This window comes from Rattus norvegicus, chromosome 1 (genome assembly GCF_036323735.1).
Source record: "Rattus norvegicus strain BN/NHsdMcwi chromosome 1, GRCr8, whole genome shotgun sequence".
NCBI lineage: Eukaryota > Metazoa > Chordata > Mammalia > Rodentia > Muridae > Rattus > Rattus norvegicus.
Window position 1 is genome coordinate 240,925,089 of NC_086019.1, and position 26,531 is coordinate 240,951,619.

Below are 26,531 nucleotides of genomic sequence, written 5' to 3' on the forward strand. Positions count from 1 at the left end.
TCTAATATTTTTATTTGGAAGCCTATATTAGAAACACTTGAGAGAATACATTTCTGAGGCAAGTAAAATTTCTCTTTGGATCATCCCAAAACTGTTTTCTAAACTCAATTTGGATTAGGAGCATGGGTCATTAAGAGTCCTGGAGCTGAATGGTGACTTTGGTTATGTGTGTCTGACAGTGATCGGATTGTTTCTGACCACTATTCACGACCACTGCCAGATCTACATGCAGAAAGAGTCACTTCCTCCTTGTGATCTCCATGAGAAATCCACCTGTTCTGAGCATGAGTCGGGAAGCAAGAGACAGCCCCGGTGTAAGTTCAGGAAGACTGGAAGGTCTGCTCTTGACATCATAACTACAGACCTAACCTGCTGTTGAGTCATCATCTAACAAAAATATTTTTAAAGTTGCTGTGTTCTGGTAACTACGAGATATACAATTCCTCCAACTGACCAAACTAAGAACTGCCATAGGTTGATGAAAATGTTTTAAAAGCCTAAAACTTAAAAAAAAAACTTCCAAAAACACATCCCAATTAGGGAGTTTGATGAACACATTCTCAACGTGGGTATGACTTCTTGTTCTAAGTAACTAACAATTTGATTTCTATTTTAATAGTAGGGTTAAATGCATGAAATATGAAATAAGCTGCTGCAGTAGGATTAAAAAAGCAGCGGAACCAGCTCCTGCTCGTTCTCACTCAGCACGGAGCTCCAGCTGTTTCTCCACCAGTTGCTTTCACACACTGTCCTCTTGGTGGGTAAAATCCAAGTTCCCGAAACTTGTAATTTAGCAATTAGATTCATATGTTAAATACTCAATCCACAATACATCCACACAATAAATTCACTGCCAGTTAATAAAGATTTAAACCACCCACCTAGACAAGATGACATTGACCTAGTCTACCTGGATCTGGATCATCCTGCTCCATTGTCTCCATCTCGATTTCTCTCACTCCTCCTCTCTCCTTTCTAGACTTTTCCAACCCCGCCTACTCTTCCTTCTCATCTAATGATTGGCTTCGCCTTATCCTGGACGTGCCTTGCTGCATAATGACATCATCTTACATCACACTTTCTGTTTAGTAAAAAAAAAAACAAACTTTTTTTCATCACATATAAGCTATGCACAACTATTACCATTAAAAATCATCTAGATGACTATATTTTCTCAAAGTTAATTAGCTGGGGTAGACTATGAGACTAAATTAGTCCTCAACTCCATCAGAAATCTGAGGATGACTAGTATTAACTAAAATGTTGAGAAGCACAAAGCATAACTTCTAAAACTTAGCCAATTTATAGAGACCGCTGGTCACCTGTACAGTCCCTCATTCCTCAAAATGTTAGAGCATCAGTCTTCAGCTTCTGGCCCAAGGTCATCTGACAGACCTTCGTAATGCAGAATTTTGAAGGGCTGAAAATTCTGGCTCAGCAAAGATTATCACCCACCTAGTCTGCATGTGTCCCTTTCTGGGCAGTACTTGTAGATGAATTGAAGCAATTCTTGCCCAGTGGCTGTCTTGCCACAATTGGAGCAACTCCATAGATGCTCAGTTTCTTCTTAGAATCCAAGAAGGGGTCCTGTCAGGAGCATACAGGTCTCTAGTCAAATTATCTTTAATAAGGAAATGTACATAAACATCATATTCTGTAGATTTCTGACGCCTTTGAAGACTATCTATGCAAAGCATTTCTGAACTGTTAGGCCTCGACTACTCTTGATCATTTCTAATTGATCTATCTCAAAAGTACCCTTTTAATTACTCAGAACCATGAGTTTCTTATCTGGCTCCTAACTTGCATTGCTAATCGTCTAAAAACAGTTTATAATCATAGTTACGGGACTGGGTCTAAGCCTTGTACTTTTAAATTTTTTTGTAACAAGTAAGTTCCATACCAAAATATAGATATGACTTTAGCTTAGTTACCAAATGAGATTATGGCTGTACAAATCAATCTAGCTAATTCCTCCTTGTTAAGTTATGACCATTTCTAAATTCCTCATAAAACAACCTTAGGATAACCACCTTTAGCCCTCTAAAGTCCAGAGAATTGGGGCGATGACTCTTCAATGGCTTCTTCAAGCTGTACGTGGGCATTGAGCTAACCTCTGGGGGGTGTTAGGGAAAAATTAAACAAATGTTGTAGCCTGATGTGTCTGCCTTGGCTGACCCAGCTGAATGTCCTTGAGATCAGGAATGCAAGCAGGTCCATTCTGCAAAATATAATTCTCAAGACAAAAGTTTAGAATCAAGATATCTTTTTGTTTGAGTCTCTTGAATTTAGTTCTTCAGGTGGTCTCCGTTCATCAAATCTGATCTATATAACTCTGGAAGCTGTCCAGGAGCCTAATAGCCCCTCTTAAAAAACACAAAGACAAAACCTTTCTCCCCAAATATCATGTTCTTTAGTCTATAACCAGAAAAACTTGTATCTTGTACTTTCTCCCAGAGGAATGATATAACAAGACTCAAAATCACACCCAGTATGAAAATTAAAACAATTTTTTAAAAGAAGTAAGCTAAATAATAGTGTAGTAGCCTGTTTAGACTTTTCTAATCTGTCATAGCAGGAAACTAACCCAAAAATTCGCATAGAGCCCATGTTAAGAGAACCTGTGTTTCCTGTTGTGGTAAATATCAAAAATAACCACAAACCCTCGCTAGCTGGCATCATCAAGCCATATATCCTTTAGTGGAGTAATTCATAAAACAAATTAAACACCTTCTATCAATTCCAATACCAATAAGAAGTAAATAACTTATCAAACCAGGACTTTAGCCCAAAATATATCAATCTGTCAAGCTCTCTACCTGGAGTGTCAAACTTTTATTTATTAATAACTCCCATAATATATGTCTGTATTCACTCTGCCTGCTGTATAGACTTCTATTTTTAATGACCTTATTAACTTGCAAATATCACCACTCTCTACTTGGAGTCAGTGACAATTTTCCCCTATTTAAGTTCTAAAACATGGGTGAAAATCTCCACATGATTCAGATAAATTCTGTACTCTCTCCTTTTAACTATAAAAACAAATTTAGTAACATTTCTATTCATACCTGTCATTAAGAAGCAGGCAACTTGTCAAACCAGGATTTTAGCCCAAAATTCCTGTGGAGCCCATGTAGAAAGAATATGAGTATCCTGTAAGACTTATTAGAGCATTAACTTTCTACTATATTTAAAGCAATTAAACCAAAGCTAAATTAAATTATTATCCAACCATTTTTTAAAGAAGCAAGCAGCTTCTAATCTCTAACTCGTATCACAGCAGGGGACCTACAGCCTGCAAACCTAGGATGCTTCTGTGTTTCTTTTGTTTAAGGTTCCTGAGCTTGAGACATCATGTGACTCAACATGGCGTTGGCCCCCTCCTACTTAGAAAATAAATCTTTCTTTCTAACTCTTAGGCCAATAATCTTAACTTTCTAGTGGTCTCTTGCCTAACACACTGGTTCTCCACCTGTTGTGGTAGGATTAAAAAAGCGGTGAAACTGGCTCCCACATGGTCTGTGGGAGCTGCTTCTCTGCCAGCCGATTTCACACAGTGTCCCCTTGGTGGGTAAAATCAAAGTTCCTGAAACTTGTAATTTAGCAACTAGATTTATATGTTAAATACTCAACCCATAATACACCCAACAATAAATTCACTGCCAATTAATAAAGATTTAAACTGCCCACTTAGACAAGATAAAATTGACCTAGTCCACCTAGATCTGGATCATCCCGCTCCTTTGTCTCCATCTTGATTTCTCTCACTCCTCCTCTTCCTCTCTCCTTCCTAGACTTTTTCTTCCTGTCTACTCTTCCTTCTCATCCAATGATAAAGCCTATCATTGATAAGGCCTCATCTTGGGCCTGCCTTTCTGCATAATGACATCATCCTACAGTAAGCAAGCCTTATTTGTTGACAGCATAATGAACAAAAGACAGAACACATTTCGCCAAAATGTTAAATTTTATTGCCTTACCATGTCCCACATCTCTGGCTAGGAATAGTGACGCTTTCTTGCGTTCAGTATGCTTCCCCCTTCTTCTTTGTTAAGGAAGATACTTGTCAGAGAGGGTCACATAGAAGCCTTTAAAATTTCAGTGAAAATCGTAGGGCCCCACCATGAAAGTGGCAGGAGGCTCTTGGTGAATAGCTAGTGACAGATATTGGGTGGTCCAATCAGTGAGGGACAAACTATGTCATCTACACCTACCAGAGAAAAGCATCCTTAGAGCCTGTGTCATTTTCTCCTCTAGCTGCCTTTTAGTCTATGTCTGCAGATATGGACACTTGTCCTTGTTCTCTGAAGACAGGTAATGGTGCTGGAGTTGCTTCCTCAACAGCCCAGCTTCAGTCTCTCATTGGCTACTCTGAATTGTGGACACACATGGCAGTGTTTGAGGGATTATTCACATAGGATTCTTTTACCCATGCCCTAGACAACATCTCGTCACGTAAAGCTCATCTGTGCCAAGCCAACATACCTCAGTCTCTGAGCCAACATAATTCAAACAAATAAAGTGTTTCTAGGTACGTGGGGACACGACTTTGGAGTCAACTTTGTACCTCTTTTGTTCCCCTAAGTGTGCAAAAGTTTAAATCTATTCAGATTTAGTACACTTTGATGATTTTCTTTATTATTTTAGTTCTCTCAGTCAATCCTGTTCTACCAGTGACTCCAGCCTCAGGATAGGTTTTTTCAAATGATATTGTCTCTTTTCCACAAAATGATACCATTATTCTGCCAAACCCCCCTTAAAGCTGCAAATCCAGTCAGAGCTCAAATGTCAACTCATTTTATCAATATTGAACTGCTTGAAATAAAATCCAAGCAAGACCTACACATATGTTTATGATCTTTATTCATAATTGTGTGCATTCCCTGAGTATTATTAACAGTTTATTCTACCTACTAGATGCTAATAGCACTCACACACCCCAAGTCATAATAACGAGTATGTGCCAAGACATTGCTAAATATTTAATAAATGCCTTGTGGTTATATCGGCATAACTGAAAGTCTAACAGAATTTTGATTCTAAGAATCAACATTTAACTTTACAGAGTAAGTTAGCTCCATAAGTGGGTAGACATAAATAATAACACTGTGACAAAAACAGTTACTTAAAATAGCATTTTCCCTTTCCCAACCCTTTTCTTCTCCAACAAGGACCTACTTCTTAATTTTTTTTTGTTGAAATGTAATAAGATTGTTTTCTGCCTTCTTTTTTGTCTCTTCAATCATTTTCCTTTGTAACTCTTCCTTGCTCGCTCTCAAATTCATGGCCTCTTTTTTTAATCGTTGTTTTACACAAACACACACACACACAAACACACACACACATACACACCTATTATATATTAGAATATAATATACTTGTATACATATATTTATGAATACCAGCTCAGTCCATATAACATTACTTGAATGTGTATGATTTCAAGACTATTTAAGGCAGGAAAAATGTCTCAGAAACAACCCTGTATGCATTTCACCACTAGAGGGCAAGGTGGATTTAGTGGTTGTGATTTTTCTCTGCAGGGGTGCAGTTACTCTGATTGACCCCATATCTTAACCTTCTTATTAAAACTTATGGAATCCACTCGATAGTTTGCTGTTGTGTGGTGTTGGAGAGATCCAAGCCTGGGAGGGGAAGAAGTCTGTTTCCTCAGCTCTGTACCTCTAATGTAGAACTCAGTTCTCTGCTTCCCCCACTCTTGTGTACTCTGGCCATACCTCTCAGCTTGGACAATGGGTGCGTGTGGGTGTGAGACTGGAAGAGCAGGTGTTTTTGGAGCGAGTAGGAATCTGCCTGGATCCACAGGACACAGAGGTCATTCGGGTCAGAAAAGGATTTCAGTACACAAAGGAAGTAACTGAGTGAGTACAGCCTGGTGTCTACAATAAACAAGTCCCGGACAAAAACCAACCTACACAGAGTGGAAAGAGAAAGAAACTATATTCGACTATAATAGATTGTGTATGTGACCCGATACCAAAAGAACATGATCACATGGTATTCTAAGCATCCTTTTTTTAAGAGTTCACAACAAGTTCAAATATAAATTCAAATCATACATTGAACAAGAAGTAACAACTAAGGTGTTTGCATGTGTTTCCATTAAGTAAACATTCATTTTCTGCCACGAGTTCCACGGGTTCATTGAGAGTCTAAAACTATAATTCTTAGGTCCAAGTTAGCAGGGTATGTCAAAAAGCAAATCTGTCTCATTAGTATTGAAGCTTTGTGTACATAAACCTACTCAATATTTTATCTTCTGTCCTTGCACCTACAATAAATCATTTGTTTCCTTTTACAATATTTCATCAATGGATTTATGGCCTAGCTTTTTAAGTTGTAAATCTGTATCATGCCTGCTTGCTATCTTACCTAAATTAACTTGTGACACATAAAGACTGGAAGGATTCCTAATTGCAGTTTTCATATTACAGAGGGCCCTGATTATACCCCTTTTTACAAAGACCTCAATAATAACTAGTATAAATTTAGAAGTTCTTATAGAATCATCATTAAGAATTAAGAAAATGTCTATTTGTCTATATAGCATCACCATAAGACACTATATCTTTGCCAATCTGCAGAAAATCTACCCAGTAGGATGGGCTAATCTGCCCAGGGCTTGTTATATCAATTTAATAATGACAGCAAGGGCATATCAATAGCAAGAATCAGTCCTGCAACAAAGACCCTTGTCTCTTTTCTCCAACACTCATTCATCCTAGTCCACCATAGACCATCTCCGAAAAATCACCTGCTAACCTTTAGCTTTCCCTAGATGGCTTCTGACAGTAGACAGAAGATCCATGCATCTCCACCATCCTGGAGCTTACGTCTAACTTAGCCTCCGTCTTGATACTATGGCCTTATGGGCCTTCTTTGAATGAGCTATAATGGGTATATACTGTCTGGATTCACAGCTTTCTGGAACCTTTGTATAAGCCTCCATGACCCTGTAACTTTTGCATTTTTTTCTTTCCTACAGTTTTATTTTATTCAGGATTCTATTGCTGTGCAAAAGACCATGACCAAAAGCAAACTGGGAAGGAAAGGGTTATTATACCTTATAAATCTCAATCACAACATATGATGAATGAAGTCAAGGCAGGAACCTGGAGGCAGAAAGAGAATCAGGGGCAAAGAGGAATGCTGCCTACTGTCTTGCTCCCCATGGCTTGCTCGGTTACCATATTAGTATAAACCAGGAAAACCTGTCTATGGATGACACTGCCCACAGTGGGCTGGGCTTACACACACCAATTATTAATGAAGAAAAAAATGACCCATTGGCTTGGCTATAGACAAATATTATGGAGGCAATTCCTCGAGTGGCATTCCACTTCCCAGATGACTCTAGCTTGCGTCAAGTTGACAACAACAACAGCAACAACAACAGAAAACAAACAAAAACACTTACAAGACTACCATCATGTAGATAGGATCCGCGAGTTTTTCTAACTCAAGATATAGTCTGGTCCCCTTGTAGCAAAACTGCGGTGGCCTCTGTGCATTTTTGGTCATGAATCAATCACAGGGTTTAAGATAAGTATTAATAAGTACAAAAACAGTCAACACAATTTCAGGTATATTATTATGTTATAATGGAAAAAGAGTAGGCAGCAATAACAAGAGAAACTACAGATATATGAATATGGAGGTTCAGTGATAGTTATAAATGATCTGTGGGTCCTCGAAAAATAAGATAGGGTAATTAGGACAATTAGGGATGAGTATGATTAAATTAATATACATATGTGCAAAAATATTGTGACGATGGTCTCAAAAGGCTTTTCATCAGTTATGAGTACTTGTTGCTCTTATAGAGACCCAAAGGACAATCCCAGCACCCACATAGCTGTCAATAAACTCTGTAACTCCAGTTCTGGGAGGTCTGATGCTGTCTTCTGGCTTTCATGGGTACTGCACATATGATGCAAGACACATGCAGGCAAGTGAAACACACATACATATAAAATAAAATAAATATATCACAATTAACCTTATTATTTTCTACAACTAATATATACTAATAAAATCACTGTATTTTAAAATATTGTTATGATGAAAATATTGAATAAGTAAAAAAAACACAAATCAATTAACTCTGAGAAGACCATATGGGATTTAATAAAATCTAGGTCTCTGCGAAGAGTTTGGCGTATGGGTTAATAGTACCCAAAAAATACTACAAAATTGAACATTTTGCTAAGATTTTAAAAATGAATTAGCAGTAGAATCAGGATTTGAATTCAATTTTACCTGATCCTGAATTCCAGTTTATTTAGTGTTCTGCCCTTAGACTAAATCAAAGCTTTAGTGCAAATGCATATCTCATATTACAGTATACCTCAGTATATTTCCTTTCTTTGCAACCAGTCTCAGCCATATGAAATGTTTACATTGCTGTTTTTGCTTCTGGTTGTGTAAAGAATCTATGAATTCATGGATCCTATTTTGCTTAGATTTCCTCTCTGCTAGATACAAACACACATGAACACTTTTATTCAACTTGAAGTACTCCATTATGTGTCTACAAAGCTGAATTTTGAATAACTCAGTAAATTACTGTTTTCTGGCCTGTGGACAAATTGCTTTTGTCAATGTGGTAGATTCTCTTAGAGAATAGAGTTAGGTAGCAAATACTTTTTAATTGATTTACACATCACAAATTATGCCCTAAATGTAATGCAATTACTTAATAATCATTTTAATAATTATTTGCGTTGTGAGTTTCTACTGTGATTTTCAAACACATGACATCTAGAAATCAGTATGAGCCCTAAATATTTGTCTTATGCCCCAAATAATTAATACATGATCGCCTTTGCTTTGTTTACATCTCACCTAAACTAGCAACAAATTACCTTAAAGAAAATCTCCAGACACAAATTGTTTCACCCAGGAATAATTCTTTATATAGATAAAATACAGGTATTTCAAAAGCAATCCCAGTAGTGATATGAACATTAAAACAAGGTATAAAACAATTCTTTAATTTGACCAATCAACCTCAAATCTCTCTAATTGTTGTCTAAGTGTGCTTTTTGCATTAGTTTTTTGTTTTGTTGTTGTTTTGTTTTTGTTTTTCGGAATCAGGACATAACACAACCTTATACCACACTGGTTTATGAGTATCTTAAGACTATATTCTTGTTTGTATTCTTTTCCTGGCTCTTACTGACTGACTTTCTCCCTCAATTTGGAGAGTGTAATCTGTCCTTGAGAATACTTCAGAGGGATCTCATTTTCTCTCTTAGCAATTCCTCTACTCCAAGAGCATCTATTCTATTAAGTTTATGCCTATATTTTCAACTCAAGAGATTTTTCTCAAAATGGCTTTGGATCAATTACTTTTACATTATTGTATCTAAAATATGTTTTAAAGGAAAGATTAATTCTGCCCATGTTTCAAATGTTTCAGTCCACAGCCACTTGGCCCCATGCACCTGAGTAGAACATCACTGCAGTGGGAGGGTGCGGCAAGGAAGCTTTGTCATCTCTGTGAGGACAGAAGCCAGAGGAGGACAGAAAAGGTCAAAGATGAGACTTGACTCTGGACCTGTTCCCACCCTCCTTCCTTTGCCAGCCAGTTCCCACCTCACAAAGTCTCCATGACCTTCTAAAATCACATCAATACCTGAAGATCAAATGCTAATAGTTAAGCCTATCAGGAAGACGGTTTATATGTAATCATGAAGAATGTATTCAATGTACCTGTGTAAGTACTAAATCCCCAATAACATGCCATGCCCCATTTCCTCCTCCCATCAACCCCATAAGAGTTGACTCAACTGCATAGATGAGAGCTAGAATGCCTGCACTAGTTTGTCACAGCATCTCCCCTGGTCAGTGTCAACAAACGAGGCTATTACATGGATTACAGGGGACTAAATTACTAAAGTAGAACTGAGTTTACCTTTCTTTTGAAAAATCTTCATAAATTGTGCTAGGATAGGATTTTACCACTAATAACTTTGGCCTTCAAGGAAGGCATTATCATTTCCTCAATTCCTACCCTCCTATCAAATATCACGGTATGCCTTCAAGAGTAATTAGTGTACAGTGAAGTAAATCTTCCTAGACTTGTTTGATTACTCTGTTGCCTTTGTCAGGATTTGTTCTCATTGACACCACTCCTAACAATTAAAAGCTCTTTCTGGGATCTTTATTGTATCCCATGAATAGAAGCGTGATTGAGTCAGAAAGGCATTTTCATCCATAATGACTGATGTCCTCAAGAGCAGGGAGGTCACTGACACAGAAGCATAGCTCTCACTGCTACACTGAAGGGAAATTTGATAATTCAAAGAATTTTAGAGTCCTGGTGGCACAGCTAAAACTTTGAGGGCTCAATGAAGAAGATTCTTGTACTGTTTATCCAGAGGACAAACCCACTCTGGCACATCAAGAAAGAGCAGGACTAGGCAAATGGGCATCCTCTCACACTGAAGCCAGACAAGGCAGCCCAGCTAAGGGAAAGGGGTTCAAACGGAGGCAAAAGAGTCAGAATCACTGCTCCCCTCCACTTGTAAGGAGACCGAATGAAGACCAAGCTGCACAGCTGTTACGCATGTGTAGGGGGCCTAGGTCTGTCCCATGGGTGCTCTTTGCTTGATATTCAGTCTTTGTGAGCCCTAATGGGTCCTGGTTAGTTGACACTGTAGGTCTTCTTGTTGTGTCTTTGAGTCCTCCAGCTCCCTGAATCCTTTTTTCCACTGTTTCATAAGACTCCTCAAAGTCTGCCTGTTGTTTGACTGTAGATCTGTGCATCAGTTTCCCTCAGCGGCTGGATGAAGCCTCTCAGAGGACAGTTATGCTAGGTCCCTGCCTGCAAGCATAGCAAAATATCATTAATAGTGTCAGTAATTGGCTCTCTATAGGTCACTTTTTTATCCTTGATAAAAATTACATTTTCACTGTTTAAAAAAAAAATCAACAGAATTTTGACTAAGTCTCATTAAACCTTTCCAATAATCTTCAAAAACTGAACAATTTTCCAGGTTATTTATACTCAAAATGTTAACTGTCCTTACTTATTCATATTGTCATCTATACCTGTAAGTAATGTGCAGTTTTCCATATGTAGCTTCCCTTTTTTATTATTCCTGGTAAAGCTGTGACTATTCAAAGATGAGTTTCAAAATCACCTGTGAGCTTTTCAAAGTCTTCTCAAAATGAGCTCAGACACAGACTCCAGGAGAGAATCCCTCCCAACCCTTGCAGATGAATTCCCATGTCAAGATGAATTCCCTCAAGATGAGATGAAACAATGTAAAATAGCGCCAAAGTTAAAAAATTAATTCGATTTGATGAGTTCCAAATATTATTTGTTTTTCTTTTATATCTTCTAAATGTTTTCCTTTGACATGGAGCTATTTCCTAAAATTAAACTGAAGTATTTTATTTTAACAGGGAAAAGAAAATTGCCTCTACTTACTAGCCAACAGAGGACCTAATACATGGGTTAAAAAGTAGAGTGAACATTGATAAGTGGCTATTAGCCCAAATGCTTGAATTACCCTAGATGCATAGAACAAATGAAACTCAAGACGGATAATCGAAATGTGAATGCTTCACTCCTTCTTTAAAAGGGGAACAAGAAAACTCTTGGCAGGGAATAGAGAGGCAAAGATTAAAACAGACACAGAAGGAACACCCATTCAGAGCCTGCCCCACATGTGGCCCATACATATACAGCCATCCAATTAGACAAGATGGATGAAGCAAAGAAGTGCAGGCAGACAGGAGCCGGATGTAGATCGCTCCTGAGAGACACAGCCAGAATACAGCAAATACAGAGGCGAATGCCAGCAGCAAACCACTGAACTGAGAAATGACCCCCGTTGAAGGAATCAGAGAAAGAACTGGAAGAGCTTGAAGGGGCTCGAGACCCCATATGTACAACAATGCCAAGCAACCAGAGCTTCCAGGGACTAAGCCACTACCTAAAGACTATACATGGACTGACCCTGGACTCTGACCTCATAGGTAGCAATGAATATCCTAGTAAGAGCGCCAGTGGAAGGGGAAGCCCTGGGTCCTGCTAAGACTGAACCCCCAGTGAACGTGATTGTTGGGGGGAGGGCGGCAATGGGGGGAGGATGGGGAGGGGAACACCCATAAAGAAGGGAAGGGGAGGGATTAGGGGGATGTTTGCCCGGAAACCGGGAAAGGGAATAACATTCGAAATGTATATAAGAAATACTCAAGTTAATAAAAAAAAAAGTAGAGTGAAAGTCTGAGGAACAGGGATGCAAAATTCTGAACGTGGTCCTTGGTCAGTCAGATTCGGATAAGAACAGATACTTAATGGACTAAGCTAAGCTAAAACTGAAGTATAATGTGCACTAGAATTCGTCATTTACGTTAAGTATGACTCACCCTTCTACATTGAAAATGCAGTTGCTGCCGAAGAAGGATGTTGGGTCAGGACTAATCTTACAATCTGATTGTAAGAAAAATTTCAAATTTCATGTTCTCTTCACCTCCATAGCCTTCTCTGTCATCACAACCAAGTGTCACACTGGATGAAGATATGCAGGTACCTCGTTACACAAGACTGGGGGAGGCAGAGAGTGGTGATCTGGCGTGGTCTGCTGCTTAGAGATGGTATAAGTAGCCTTTGCTGAAGAGAGGTGCTCTTTCTCATTTTCATAAAGCCAGTGGGGCAGGCGGATAATAAGGGGTTGTCTCTAAGTGTTAACATCTAAGATGTGTATTTAGAGCTTACAACATAATTCATATGAAAATGCTGCTCTAGATTAGAACCAACCTCAGCTTATGCTATAACCTAGAGATCTTGATCAAACAAACAAACAAACAAACAAACCCAAGTTCAGAGCCTCTGACTCAGTGTGTCTGGAGTGAAGCCCATGAGACTGCACTCCAACAAGATCCTTGTTGAACCACAAACTGCTCTGAGATACCCTGGCCTATCTGATGATCTGATGGCTACATCAGTTTTCCTCTATCTATTTAGGTCATCAGACACTGACCTGTGATGTTTATGGAGTCTAATTTGGACTGTTCCAGAAAACTATAGGAAACATACTCTGCTGTAGTCCCAGGGTTGATAAGTCCAACAAAACCAAAACCAGTTCAAACTTCCTTATCAACCGTGGCACTGGGTAATTCCTGAAGGAAGGAAGGAAGGGAAGACCCAGACACTAAGGTTTAAAAAGGCTGAACTGGAGAGCTGCCTCAGCAGTTGAGAGCACTTGTTGCTCTTCCCAAGAGCCTAATTCTGCTCCAAGCATTGATATGGTGGATAACGAAAATTGCTCCAAGGATGCTAACACCTTCTGTTAAACATACAGACATGAAGGAGGCAAGACAGCGTATATAGAGAGAAAATAAAAATAATATCTAAAAATTAATTTGTAAATAAAGGATTTAGGCAATGAGTGAGGAGGAAGAGAAGGGTGTTGGGTAGAGATGGTGCTGGTGGAGAGGAAAAGCAGTACGACTGGGTTTTTGGGTTTTTTGTTTTGTTCTGGGGACCAAACCCAGGGCCTTGCGCTTGCTAGGCAAGTGCTCTACCGCTGAGCTAAATCCCCAACCCCCTGTTTTTGTTTTGATAACCAGTCTCACCACGTTCCATGGGGGAATAGTAAGAGATTGTGGCTACCAGTAACAATACCCTGCCCCTCTTATACAGATACACACACACACACACACACACACACACACACACACACACACACACACACCAGCAAATGGAGCAGACCCAGAAGAGCAGAGAAATGGAAGCTTAAGGACACAGGCTCCCCAAAGTGACATCTTTCCCAATTCTTGTAAATTTCTAAAGTTATCTTTTCTGACTGTAGCTAAATATGTAATATTGACTCCATATAGAGAGAAAGGAGTATTAATTAATTACATCAAGTGCTGCTCTCAGCACATTGCACGCACCACCACCTTTACTGTTAGAGAAGATAGCCCACTGTAGAAAAAGCTAAACACAGTTCTTACCATCCCATGAATGGGTAGCTTGACTTTTCCAGTCACAGAATGGTCATTTGAAAAAGAGGACAGTCATTGCAACTGGGAGCATGATGTCCTTTTCAAGACATGCTCTGTTATTATTATCCAGCTCCTCCACTGATAGAGGAGGTTGGAGGATATATATATCACATATATATATATATGTGTGTGTGTGTGTGTGTGTTTATGTGTATATGTGTATACCTGTATACCTGTATATGTGTATATCTGTATATGTATATGTATACATGTGTGTATGTGTAACACATATAACATCTATATCCAAGGACCAACATGGTGGGAGAGAGAATCAAGTTCCTTTGTTTTCTGACCTCCACATGCTCATCTTTGAACATGCATGCCCATATACATAAAAACATTCATTCATACATACATATGGATACACATTTTGAAAAATAATTATTTTTATACTCTTTAATAGCCATGAGACTTGATATAACTAAAATCTGAACCTCCTTTAAGTATAATTAGATTCTCATATTTTATTCATATTCTTTTACTGCCTTTTATGTCTTTCTCAAATATATTCATGTGTTCTTTCCATGTTTATATTTCACAATAAAGTTTTCTATTATCAAGAAGCATCTAGACAGATAATATTCCCAAAGGATCTCTGAAAACAAAGTCAAATTTATTTGAAACACTTTTGTTTATGAGTGTATTGTTCCTGTGGGTCCAAAACAACCTTTATATGGCAAAGGAAGTCTCAGACTCTGAGGGTCATGAAACCTTTTGATGCAAAACTAAGCATGAAGTGAGTTAAAATAAATTCCAAATCAAGCATGTGACTGATGAAAGGTCTTCTGGTGGTGCTGACCCATGCTGCACTGCAGACTCTCACTGCAGCTTTGGTTCTGAATGCACATGTGCATTCCATACTGTGCGTGCTGCTAACCATGAGCCACCAATGAATGCACTTTGAACCACCTTAGCTCCGATCCTGAGACCACTGTACACTGTGAACTACTGTGGTTTTAATATACGTGCAAAGCTTTCCCCTCTTACAATACTGGTTTAATCAGAGAAAAAAATCATTTTCCTACTCTCAGTCTTCAGCATATAAATATCTACAAAATGTATCTTTGGCTTGTGTTGTATTAGAATGCCTGACTATTTAAAAATTTGATCTTTAGTTACTGATATGAGATCTAATTTAAATTCATATAATAAATTTTAGAATTACGACAAATTTTTCAATGACTTCTAAAGTTACACTAAATATACTTCTGTCAACATGTACATTGCATTTATATGAAGCAGTGCTGTCAGCACTGACAACTGTAAAAGAAAGTATTTATCAATTATGAATAATGTTGAAGATACTATATCCTGAAGAATCAAAGATACCATTAAGGTTTGGTTATTTATGTAGGAAGGAACAAGGGATCCATAGAATAAACCAGTGGTTTAGCAATAGCGTTTGATTTAGGTACCTTTTTTTTATTTACTTACATATGCGGGACAAGTCAAAATTTCTTCATAAAAGTGGTGTCAAATTACATAGTTTAAGAAAGCACTTTTATGGCATCTTTCCCAGGACTGCTGTTCTATCATAACACTATATCACTGCTGCTGCAACGTCTTGAACTACCCTCTGAATTTTGTCTTAAAATTATGTCTTTACAAAAAATTAATTTCCCAGTACGTTGGTTTGTCTCTACGTTATTATCTTCACATTTAGATCAGGTGACAATTAGAGATAATGGGTTGTCTGTCTCAGTATCATCTTCTTAACAGTTGTGGTTTCTTAAAGCCCTTAGAAACCTAAAGAATTATAATCCTTAAGTCGAGAACATTAGGTGTCTTCACTGCATAAAATCTAAAGCATGGGAGTGTTTAGCCAACATATGAATCTGAATCATAAAACACTCTCATATAATTAGATTTATTGTCCTACCATTGTAACACTGTATTTTACTGACTTAAAATTACACATTAAAAATATACTTATGACTTCATACTCCAAGTCCTTTATATAATAATTGGTGATATCTTAAAAATGGAATTGATTTTTCTTTTCTAGTCATGCAATACATAATGAAATATTTTATAAACATAAACACCTTGAAATCAATAAAATATCACATATTTAAGAAAGATGACCAAAATGCGAATGCTTCACTCCTTCTTTAAAAGGGGAAAAAGAATACCCTTGAGAGGGAATAGGGAGGCAAAGTTTAGAACAGAGGCAGAAGGAACACCCATTCAGAGCCTGCCCCACATGTGGCCCATACATATACAGCCACCAAACTAGATAAGATGGATGACGCAAAGAAGTGCAGGCTGACAGGAACCAGATATAGATCTCTCCTGAGAGACACAGCCAGAATACAGCAAATATAGAGGCGAATGCCAGCAGCAAACCACTGAACTGAGAATAGGTCCCCTATTGAAGGAATCAGAGAAAGAACTGGAAGAGCTTGAAGGGGCTCGAGACCCCAAAAGTACAACAATGCCAAGCAACCAGAGCTTCCAGGGACTAAGCCACTACCTAAAGACTATACATGGACTGACCCTGGACTCTGACCCCATAGGTAGCAATGAGTATCCTAGTAAGAGCACCAGTGGAAGGGGAAGCCCTGGGTCCTGCCAAGACTGAACCCCCAGTGAACTAGATTGTTGGGGGGAGGGTGGTAATAGGGGGAGGATTGGCAGAAGAACACCCATATATAAGGGGAGGGGTAGGGTTTAGGGGGATGTTGGCCTGGAAACCGGAAAGGGAATAACAATTGAAATGTAAATAAGAAATACCCAAGTTAATAAAGATGGAGAAAAAAAAAAAGACTAGTCTAAGAAAATCCCCATAGATGAGATGTTACATTTATTAACACAGGGAATAAGCTAAGTTAGTTATGAATTTTGCTTCCTTCTCAACCACAATCTTCAGCAGAACATCTTTAAAACAACAGATACATCCGTGCACCTGCATTTTCAAAAGGTATTCAACACAGAGATCTCTCCTACAACTCAGAAATATACACTTCATGGGAGGGTACACTAAGCCAATTAATCAAACCAGGATAGTTCATCAAGCATCAAATTTCTGACTCATAACTATAGATACATTGTAAGTCTCTCTCTCTCTCTCTCTCTCTCTCTCTCTCTCTCTCTCTCTCTCTCTCTGTGTGTGTGTGTGTGTGTGTGTGTGTGTGTGTGTGTGTGTGTAAAACAAGGGACCTAGATGTAAGCCATTCTAAAGGATATGTATCTTGTTTTTTTTTTCTCTCTTTTCTTTTTTTAATCCGTCTTTATTAAATTGGGTATTTCTTATTTTCATTTCAAATGTTATCCCTTTCCCTGTTTCCAGACCAGCATCCCCTTAACCCCTTCCCCTTCCCTTCTATGTGGGTGTTCCCCTCCCCACCCTCCCCCCATTACCACCCACCCCCCCCCAACAATACCAGTGAACTGGGGGTTCAGATCTTTTAATACATCTCAACACCCTGAGCACAAGCAGTTGAATAATGACTCTGACCACACTGTCTTAGCAGTATAAGCAAAGTAGAGCTTGTTCTGCTAACTTTCCGTTGCTCTAGTCAAATGCCTAAGTGATCCTTAAGACCCTTGAGAAAACATCTATCCCTCTAGTATGTTAAGGAATGGAGGAGAATTAAATTAAATATAGACCCTCCAATTTCATTTAGTATAAAAGGGAAACATGAAAACAGAGATGACTGTTCAATGAAGTAAATGATAAATGAAATGATTAGGAAAAAAAAGACAAATTGTGAGGGATATTTGCATATCACAGGTATTTCTGCACACACAAAAATGGGTTCTCTTGGCACGTTGATGGAAGCAAACTGCATATTCTACAACAATATGGCAGAAGACAGTTGAAGTTAGCATCTATGTGATCTATGGTGAACCCATCTTGTGTCTGAATTTGTATCATGAAGAAATTCTAACAGAATTCACTAATGATGTTAATCATGGTGTGTAATTGCATAGAATGAAATGACCAGAGGACAAAATACTGGAAAAGTTCAAAATGTATAATTCCTTGAGAAGTGACTACGTTACAAGCCTTGTGAGCATGTTGAAACTCCCTGTGTTCTCAGGGATGGGGCTATGGTGCTGTATTTAGAAAAACTTAACATGGTTCATTTACACAGTGGAATACTACTCAGCTATGAAGAACGAGGATATCATAAGTTTTGGAGGCAAATGGATGGAACTAGGAAAACATCATCCTGAGTGAGGAAACTCAGATCCAAAAGGACATGCATGATATGGACTCATTAATAAGTGGACATTAGCCAAAAAGTACAGAATATCCAGGATACAATCTACAGAACTCAAGAAGGTTAACAAACCAAAAGGTCCAAGTGAGGATGGCCCAGTCCCACTTGGTTGGGAGAAGAAAGCAATTGTGGGGGGAGGGGCAGAGGGAGGAGGAACCTGGATAGGAGAGGGGAAGGAAAAAGGAAACATGTTCAGGTATTGTTCAGGAAATATGTTCAGGCGTGGGACGGGGGTGAGAGGACTGAAGCCCTGAGGGCCAGCAGAAAGAATGGAAACAGGCAAGTTTGGGAAGTAGGAGGTGGGGAGAACCCTCTAGAATGTACCAAAGGCCACATACTCTCAAGATTCAAAGGGAGTGCCCTTAGATGAAATGTGCAACATTGGGGAGCAGGAACTTGTAGCATCCACCTCCAGTAGAAAGACAGTGCATCAAGTGGAGGGTTGGTGTTACCATCCCACAGTCAGAAACACTGACCAAGAAATGTTCCTGCCTAACAGAACAGCAGAGACAAAAATGGAGAAGAGCCTGAGGGAAAGGAGGTCCAGTGACTGGCCCAAATTGGGATCCAGCTCAAGGGGAGGTTCCAAGGCCTGGCAATATTATTGATGCTATGGCGTGCTTACAGACAGGAGCCTAGCATAGCTGCCCTCCTAGAGGCCCAACAAGCAGCTGAAAGAGTCAGATGCAAAACACTCAACCAATGGGCAGAAGCCAGGGACACCTGTGGTCGAATTAGGGAAAAGCTGGAAGAAACTGAGAAGGGGGGTGACCCTGTAGGAAGACCAGCAGTCTCAACAAACCTGGGCCCCCGAGATCTCTCAGACACTGAGCCACCCATCAGGCAGCATACACCAGCTGAGATGAGGGCCCTGACACACATACAGCAGCGGACTGTCTGGTCTGGTCTCAGTGAGAGAAGATGCACCTAACCGTTGAGAGACTTGAGGTCCCAGGGAATGGGGCAGTCTGGTAGGGTGGGGGTTGAAGGGTGGGACATCCTCTGGGAGCCTGGGGAGGAAGTATGGGCTGAGGAACAGTCAGAGGGCAGACAAAGAGGGGGATAATGACACAACTGTTAAAAAAATTAAAGAATATTTTTTAAAAGGGGTGGGGGTTGAGGAAACTCCCCTGTTACCATTGAGAAGTTTTAAATAATTCTCACCAAGGAGCTCCAGGAACAACAAAGCCAAGTCCTATTTGAGTAAGAAGAGTTGGCCACAAGGTCACATTTGTCAAATGACATAAAAAGTAGACATGCTTCATACATTTCAGGAAAGTGTTCATATTTCAAGATATTAAGTACAATTTGGGTTTAGGAACAAAAGTTAAGATTAAACTAAGAGAAAAAAAAACAGACAGCAAAGAACCCTTTTGCAGAAGCATTGCTCTGTTGATATAAAGGTGCTGCTGGCTACAGTGTATGTGTTTTCAAGGTATGTGATGAAGACAACCATTGGCAATAGAGTTCAAGACCAACTATAGAACACTCTCCTTATTCTTTCACTTACTTTGCCTAAGAAACTCTGTATCTCCTGGAGTGAGTTAGATGTTAGCTACTAACAAACTCCATCACTGCAGGTGACTGTGGGGACGGGTACTGCTCAGTTGCTAAAATAGGAGCTCTTTCCACTTACTTCATTTCCAGAGATTTGAAATTCAGGAGGAATCTCCTAATTGAGCTTGTAAATTTTTATCATAGTTCAGACATGTCTACATACAAGATTCATATAAACAATACATAACTGGGAGGGGGGGCTGGAGAGGTGGTTCAGGGGTTAAGAGTGTGTACTGCTCTTGCAGAGGACCAGGGTTTACTCCCTTATTCTCAAAACATGAGGCTGCCAACCACTGTATCTCTAGTTCCAGAAGCTCTACCCACCCCCTCTGGCCTCTGCGAGCACATCAAGACTTTCAAGAATGTAAAATTGATGATGATGATGATGATGATGATGATGATAGATGGATGGATAGATAGATAGATAGATAGATAGATAGATAGATAGATAGATAGATAGATGATATAGATATAAGTATAGATACATAGATATAGACACACAAACACACAAATACACATATACCACATACACACACACACATTTTTTTCAACCCACCTAGACCTGTATAATTGTAACTTTTCAAAATATTTTCTGCTGAAAATAAAAATCTACACAGCACAAAAACTCCTAATGGGATCTATAGCACCAAGACTCTGCCTAGTACAGACACACAAGTAGTATATGGGTCAAGGAAGAGGCAAATTGCAGCTTGCTAAAGATCTTGAATCATGCACTATCTCTTGAAGGGGTGGTAAAAAAAACACAAACAAACCTTGGACACCATATTGTCTGCATTTCTTGACACTTCTAATACTCAAGGTAGGAAAAACAAAATACTTGGGAAGCTTATAGTTTTAGAAGTTCTGCAAACAGAAGGCCAGGAGGATTAGGCCTGTGATGGAGATATTTATATGGCTAAAAGCACAGTAGCCTTTCTTGAGTGAAAAGTATTTTCAGGATGAGGAGTGTGCATTCTGCTGAGAGACTGCCTGCCCACTTCTTCCTTGAGGCCCAGCACTTAAGTTCTGGCTTGGCAAGAGCACCATCTTCGTTCTAGTGCATCACTTAGAACTCACCCAGCAAGATTGTCCCGGCAGTATCCGTCATAGTTGAAGCCATAATTAACCTGCCTCTGCTTGGAAAATTTCTGATTGCAACATCTTCCGAATTGTTCAGAGCAGAACATGTTTCACTGATAGGAAACTGCGGAGGGAGCTGGAATCAATCTGTTGCTCTCTCACAACTTGAAGACTGACACTCAGAAGAGCTGAGATCTGGTAATAGGTGTTTGAAGGGACTGGGTGATGGTATGTCAGTGAGAAATGGGAGGTCTTAGAGGGACGTAAATTTGTGTGGGTGAGGAATAATGTGTTTGAGTCTTTCAGATTAAGCGAGATATAGAAGATGACTATGAAAACATAGCAGGGTAACCCATTTCCGTGTGTGCTAATAGAAGTCATTAATTCCTGAAAGGAAAAACCAGATGTGAAGAGAGAGGAGAGAGAGAACTACTTCAGAAGGAGAGAGGAGACCCAGCAACTCTCCTCAGAGAAAGGTATTAGTAACTATTTTAGTGGTGTTTTCTTCAGAGTTGTACATGTAGAGATTAGAAAATGGTGTTTAAGTAATATTGCCTGTTTTGTATTTAAAAATTCTGTATTGCCAATTTCAATGGCTTTGAGCATGAATATTACTGGAATCATCTACAGGGGAATGTGGGTCCCACTGATGGGTGAAGGTCTGCTTGTCTCATTTTTGTAAAAATTGTGAATGTTCTCCTGTCATTTATGAAGGGTACAGCAGTCTTTTCAGTTTCTTGCAATAGTCTTACTGGCTGGGGAGTGTGAAAAAGATCATGATACCTGCCATTGAGAGGTGTTACACTCTACTGAGACTTGCACTTACAGACCCTTTGGGGATAAGAACAGAATATAAAACAGACTAATAGTCCCCTTGCATTCTAATAAGTGGCACATAAACATCTGGAAAACTCAAACATTTGTACTGATGCCAAAAATTTTAAAATAAACATATGAATACTATCAGAAAATACTGAAGTGAGTTATTGCAGGGTCAAAGTGCTAGACTTCGTGGACTCCAATTTATAAGAAATAGAGGATACACACACACACACACACACACACAGAGTTACATACACAGTCACAAATTCACAAGCTCAGGTGCACACACCTGCACATACATACACGCATGGATATGTATGCACTCATATACACATATGTTCAAGTACACCCACATACACATGTGCGTGTGCATGCACACACACACACACAGTCTCAGGCACATATGTACCCACACATGTTCATGCACATACATGGAGAATTTCAGAGGTCTTTGGTTTAAAGTAAATATGTTTTTACATTGACATCCAATTATTTTAAACTGCATTTTACTTTTAAAGTAACTCAAACTAATAAAGTCATTAAGAAATATACAATCTATGATTAAATTGATGAAAGAAGAAAGACCATTATATTCAATAGCCAAATAAAATTATCATCATTTAGAGTGATTACTCTAATCTTTTTGAAAATCTTACCTTTTTATTTGCCTTTGACATTTAAAATAATAAAATTTTGTTAATATTTGCAAGAGCTTCTTAAAATTTGCTTTTGTTATTTAATCTGTAAATTTTCAAGTTTAGTCTAGTTTTAGGATGACATAACACCTTTATTATAATTTTAAATAGCAGCTACGGGTAGATATTATAGTACATTGTACAGTAATTTAAAATTAAATCATTGCAGTAATTAGGTACCTCATATCTTCTACTGAAAACATCTCAGTATTTAATAGGATGAAATTTTAATAGAAGTTTTAGACCTGCCACTTTTCTCAATAAAACTCTTCATCACTCTTTTCCACTTTCAGAACGTACATAAGTGGTGCAAAGCTATGCTCAGAGGTAGCCATTTACTTTCTAGAACTCTGTCTCAAGCTGTGTTATTAATCGCATAGCAATGCATCAAGAAAAGTACTTTTATGCTGGGTTTAGTGGTGAGTTTGAGACCAGCCTGGGTTATAGAGAAAGACAAAAAAGAGGGACAGGGAGGGAGAGAGAGAAGAAGACAGAAAGATGATGATATGCCTGCTAACTAGTCAAGAACATCTTCTTCCAGCTTTTCTGTTGAAGAAGCGGAAACTGATTTGCAGAGCAATTACCACTGGGAAATAGTAAGTATTATACTGAAGTCTTCTCTTTTCCCAAAGTCAACTCTGAGAGTTGTTTTATTTTTCAGAGTGTCTCAGATGGTTTTGCAGCTCAGAGTACGTGATAACAGTTTGGTAAGAAAAAGAGTGGCACACGCAAACAGACTCCCATCTGGTAAATGCCGTGAACTTACTACGTACTGGCTTTAACATCAGTTATTCTTCATCAGATATAGAGGGCCCTATGCCTGTAATTTTGCCCCATGGTTCTCCTCTTTGGGACATCCTGTGAGCCTCCCAGCATGGATAGTGGTGGGGGCACAGGGTAGGACACTGATGTGGCTGTAAGGTCTGAGGGTCTCCGGACATTCTAGCTCTATAACTATACTGAAATGCTGATGGTAACTTCTAAAAACTCCTAAAAACTTTCTTGTTCTTTCTGAGGGCAAAAGGTTTCTGTTTAGGCGCTTGACATCTGTAGCCTAACAGATGTGTGTGTGGGGGGGGGTGTGGGGTGTGGGGTGTGTGTGTGTGTGTGTGTGTGTGTGGTGTGGTGTGTGTGTGGTGTGGTGTGTGTGTGTGTGTGTGTGTGTGTGTACGTACGCGAGTGTGCGCGTGCGCGTGTATGTGGTGGGGTCGGGTTAAGCAATGTGGCTTTTGTTCTATCTCAGCAGAAACTGTGCAGCCCTAACTTTCAGCCTGCTAGTCTGAAGTTGCAGGAAGAAAAAGGGACACTTTAGAAAGTGATTATAGAGTTGATTGCTAAGTTGTAAAAAAGTTTCCTATGAAAGCTATTTAAGGGGAAAAGCAGAAAGATCCTAAGTGGGGGAAGGGAAAATTCTAAGTGGGGAAAGGGAAAAAGTTTCTAACTCTAAGCCGGGAAAGGCAAAAATGTCTCCTAAGGGGAAAAAGTTTCTCTTTGTCTTTAGTACTTACTTATACATCTTTCAGAATACATGATCACATGTTACAAAGTTCATCATAAGTTCACACAAAATATCAAATGATAAATTGAAATGGAAGTTTACAACAGAGAATGTTTACCTGCATATCCATTAGGAGTAATTACCTGGCTAAACATCCATCACTTATCACAACTCCACAGGGTCACTGAAGGTTCAAAACCATAACTAAGTTATTAGTGAAATTTTGATAGATAAATACAGCTGATATTTTTTCATCTTCTGTCCTAGTACCTATAATAAATCATTAGTTCCCTTTTTATGACTTTTGATTGTTTTCCAACCTCTTGAAACGTGCTCTGAGTAGGAGAAAGTCTGGTTACCATCTAAAAGCAATTAACTGGTGACACTTGGGAGACTGGCAGAGTTCTCATTGCAGTTTTGATATCAGAAGAGAACCTAATAGCAGTCCTACTATGAAAGAGCTTAATAATCATGGATATAATTTTAGGAATTCTTGTAGGATCATCATTAAAACTTAGGAAGTCATCTATTTGTCTGTATAGCATCACTACAAGACAGTACATCTTCGTAGATCTGCTCCAAAGGGGTTGCTTTTACTGAGTGATTGTTATATATGTTTAATGATAATAGGAAAAGCATATTAATAGCAGGAATCGTTCCTAAAATGAATTCTCCTACGGCCTTGCTCTATCAGAATAAACCTGTTGCAGACTACATGATAATATGAAGCAGGCCATCTCAGGAAGATCACCTGCTAGTTATTAGCTTGTCCCATTATGGCTCCTGACAGGGACACATATCAGAAAACAGAGAAAATAAAAGGAAAATAACAAATGTCTCTGGTACAAAATTTACAAAATTAATCAGAACACCAAAATATCTTGGTTCTATACCAAAAATGTCATCAAGGTAGTCACAAGCCAGAAACTAATTCACACAATAATTTTCTTTTGGTTGTGTTTATCTGGGGAGAAGTAGACAAAGGAAAGTTACCTGCATTTCTTGATGAAGCACTGCAGGCAGAGCCAAGACTTTGGTTTGGAAAAACAAGAAAAGCAAAGTAAAACTCTGTCTTCCTCTTGGACTTTGCCATTTGCCTCACAATCTCATCTACAAACTCTAAACCAGTCATGTGCTCCTAACACTTTAAGTTGCAACATCAAAACTTTAGGGACTAGAAAGGTCTATCACTGTGCCTCAGCCTTCATACAGGTGTTGGACCTTATAATAAAGGACAAGTTGACAAGAGAAAGGTATACGGATTTATTTCATCAATCTTTTGTGTGACCGAAATGAATATCCCTAAAGCCACTGAGATGGTTCTGAGGTAGACGGACTTCTTTCCAAGTCAGGTTACCTCGGCTCAATCCCTACACCCTACATGGTGCCAAGAAAGAATGATTCACATACGCTCCCCTCTGACTTCCAGGCATACAGCTTGTTCCATACAAATGAGTACGAAAATTTGATTTACTAGAGAAATATGAAGGGTTCTGTACCCAGGAAAAACTCTATTTATAAGCCTGAATTTTAGGGTAAATGGGTATCTGTGTAGAAAGGTGTTTTTTGACACAGGGCATGATGTAATGATGACAGACTGAAAAGGGGGAAACCCCAGCAAAGCCTAGAGGACATTCCTCTTGGCCTCTCAGAGTCATTCCTTCCTACATGGGAGGGCTTCTCTGGAATAATCATCAACAAAGGAGGCAGATAGACAAAGAGGCCTTTCTTTCCCTTAGTGCCTTATTTCTCAGAGGTCTTCTAATTTCTATGACTTGCCATAGGCAAGAATTTTGGTTTCTGTGCTTTGGTTCAGTGTAGGACAGAGGTAAGACACTGCAAAGCAGATGACTTTAGTTTTGTCAGACTTCATGACTTCCATAGGTCTATTATTAGATGCCTGTGTATAGGTTTTCTTTGTCCTGGTGATGAACTCACTATTGTCTTCCATTTATAGACTAACATTATGACATATCTCTAACAACACCCAAGTGTAGAAGCCTGCTTTGTCTGATGTAAATACCCCTGCTTTCTTAGGGTTACTGTTTATGTGGTATATGTACTTCCTTTGACTTTCAACCCATTTTCCCTTGTGTTTAAACTGTATTGCTTATTTAAAGCAGGCTGGTGGGCTTTGCTTTTAACACAGTTTAAGTATTTTTATAATCTTTGATTATTATTTTTCTTTCTAGAGGCTAATATCTTATTGTGGTTCTGTAAGATTATGCTAAATTCTTGGTTAGTTTATGCTCTCTATTATATGAAGTTCTGAATATGATGATGCAGTTTAATCTGCTGAAAATGTGACCATGTGTTTTTTCTAACATCTCCTGAAAAATGCATAGATGTAAATAATTCAAGCGTCTTTTGTGTCTAATGGGGACACATTTTCCAAGCGCTAAACCATCCTTTCTCTGTGTGTATGTGTCTGTCTCTCTCTTTGTGTCTATCTTCAAATTACTCTTTCTTCATAGGGAGAGGGATTTCTCATCTTTATAGCTCTTAACTCACTAATCAAGAAAATATCAATCAAGTATAATCACACCTGTTGCAGTCCAAACAGTTAGAGTCAGTAAAATCTCAAGTTCGAGTCTAGGCTGCTCTACA

General features: G+C 38.8%; 1 protein-coding gene across 2 annotated transcripts in view; it reads left to right on the forward strand.

Moving 5' to 3' along the window:
* Positions 1-21,012: 21,012 nt before the first annotated feature.
* The window catches only part of Lipk (lipase, family member K), a 31,861-nt gene continuing 26,342 nt past the window's right edge, over positions 21,013-26,531 (forward strand). Inside the window, exons 1-3 of one of the 2 annotated variants that reach the window (XM_063287436.1) lie at positions 21,020-21,107; positions 21,304-21,385; positions 22,968-23,022. The gene's annotated coding sequence lies outside the window, so the exon portion shown is untranslated. Of the gene's footprint in view, positions 21,108-21,303; positions 21,386-22,967; positions 23,023-26,531 lie in introns of both variants that reach the window. The other variant, NM_001106374.1, reaches the window with a different exon arrangement.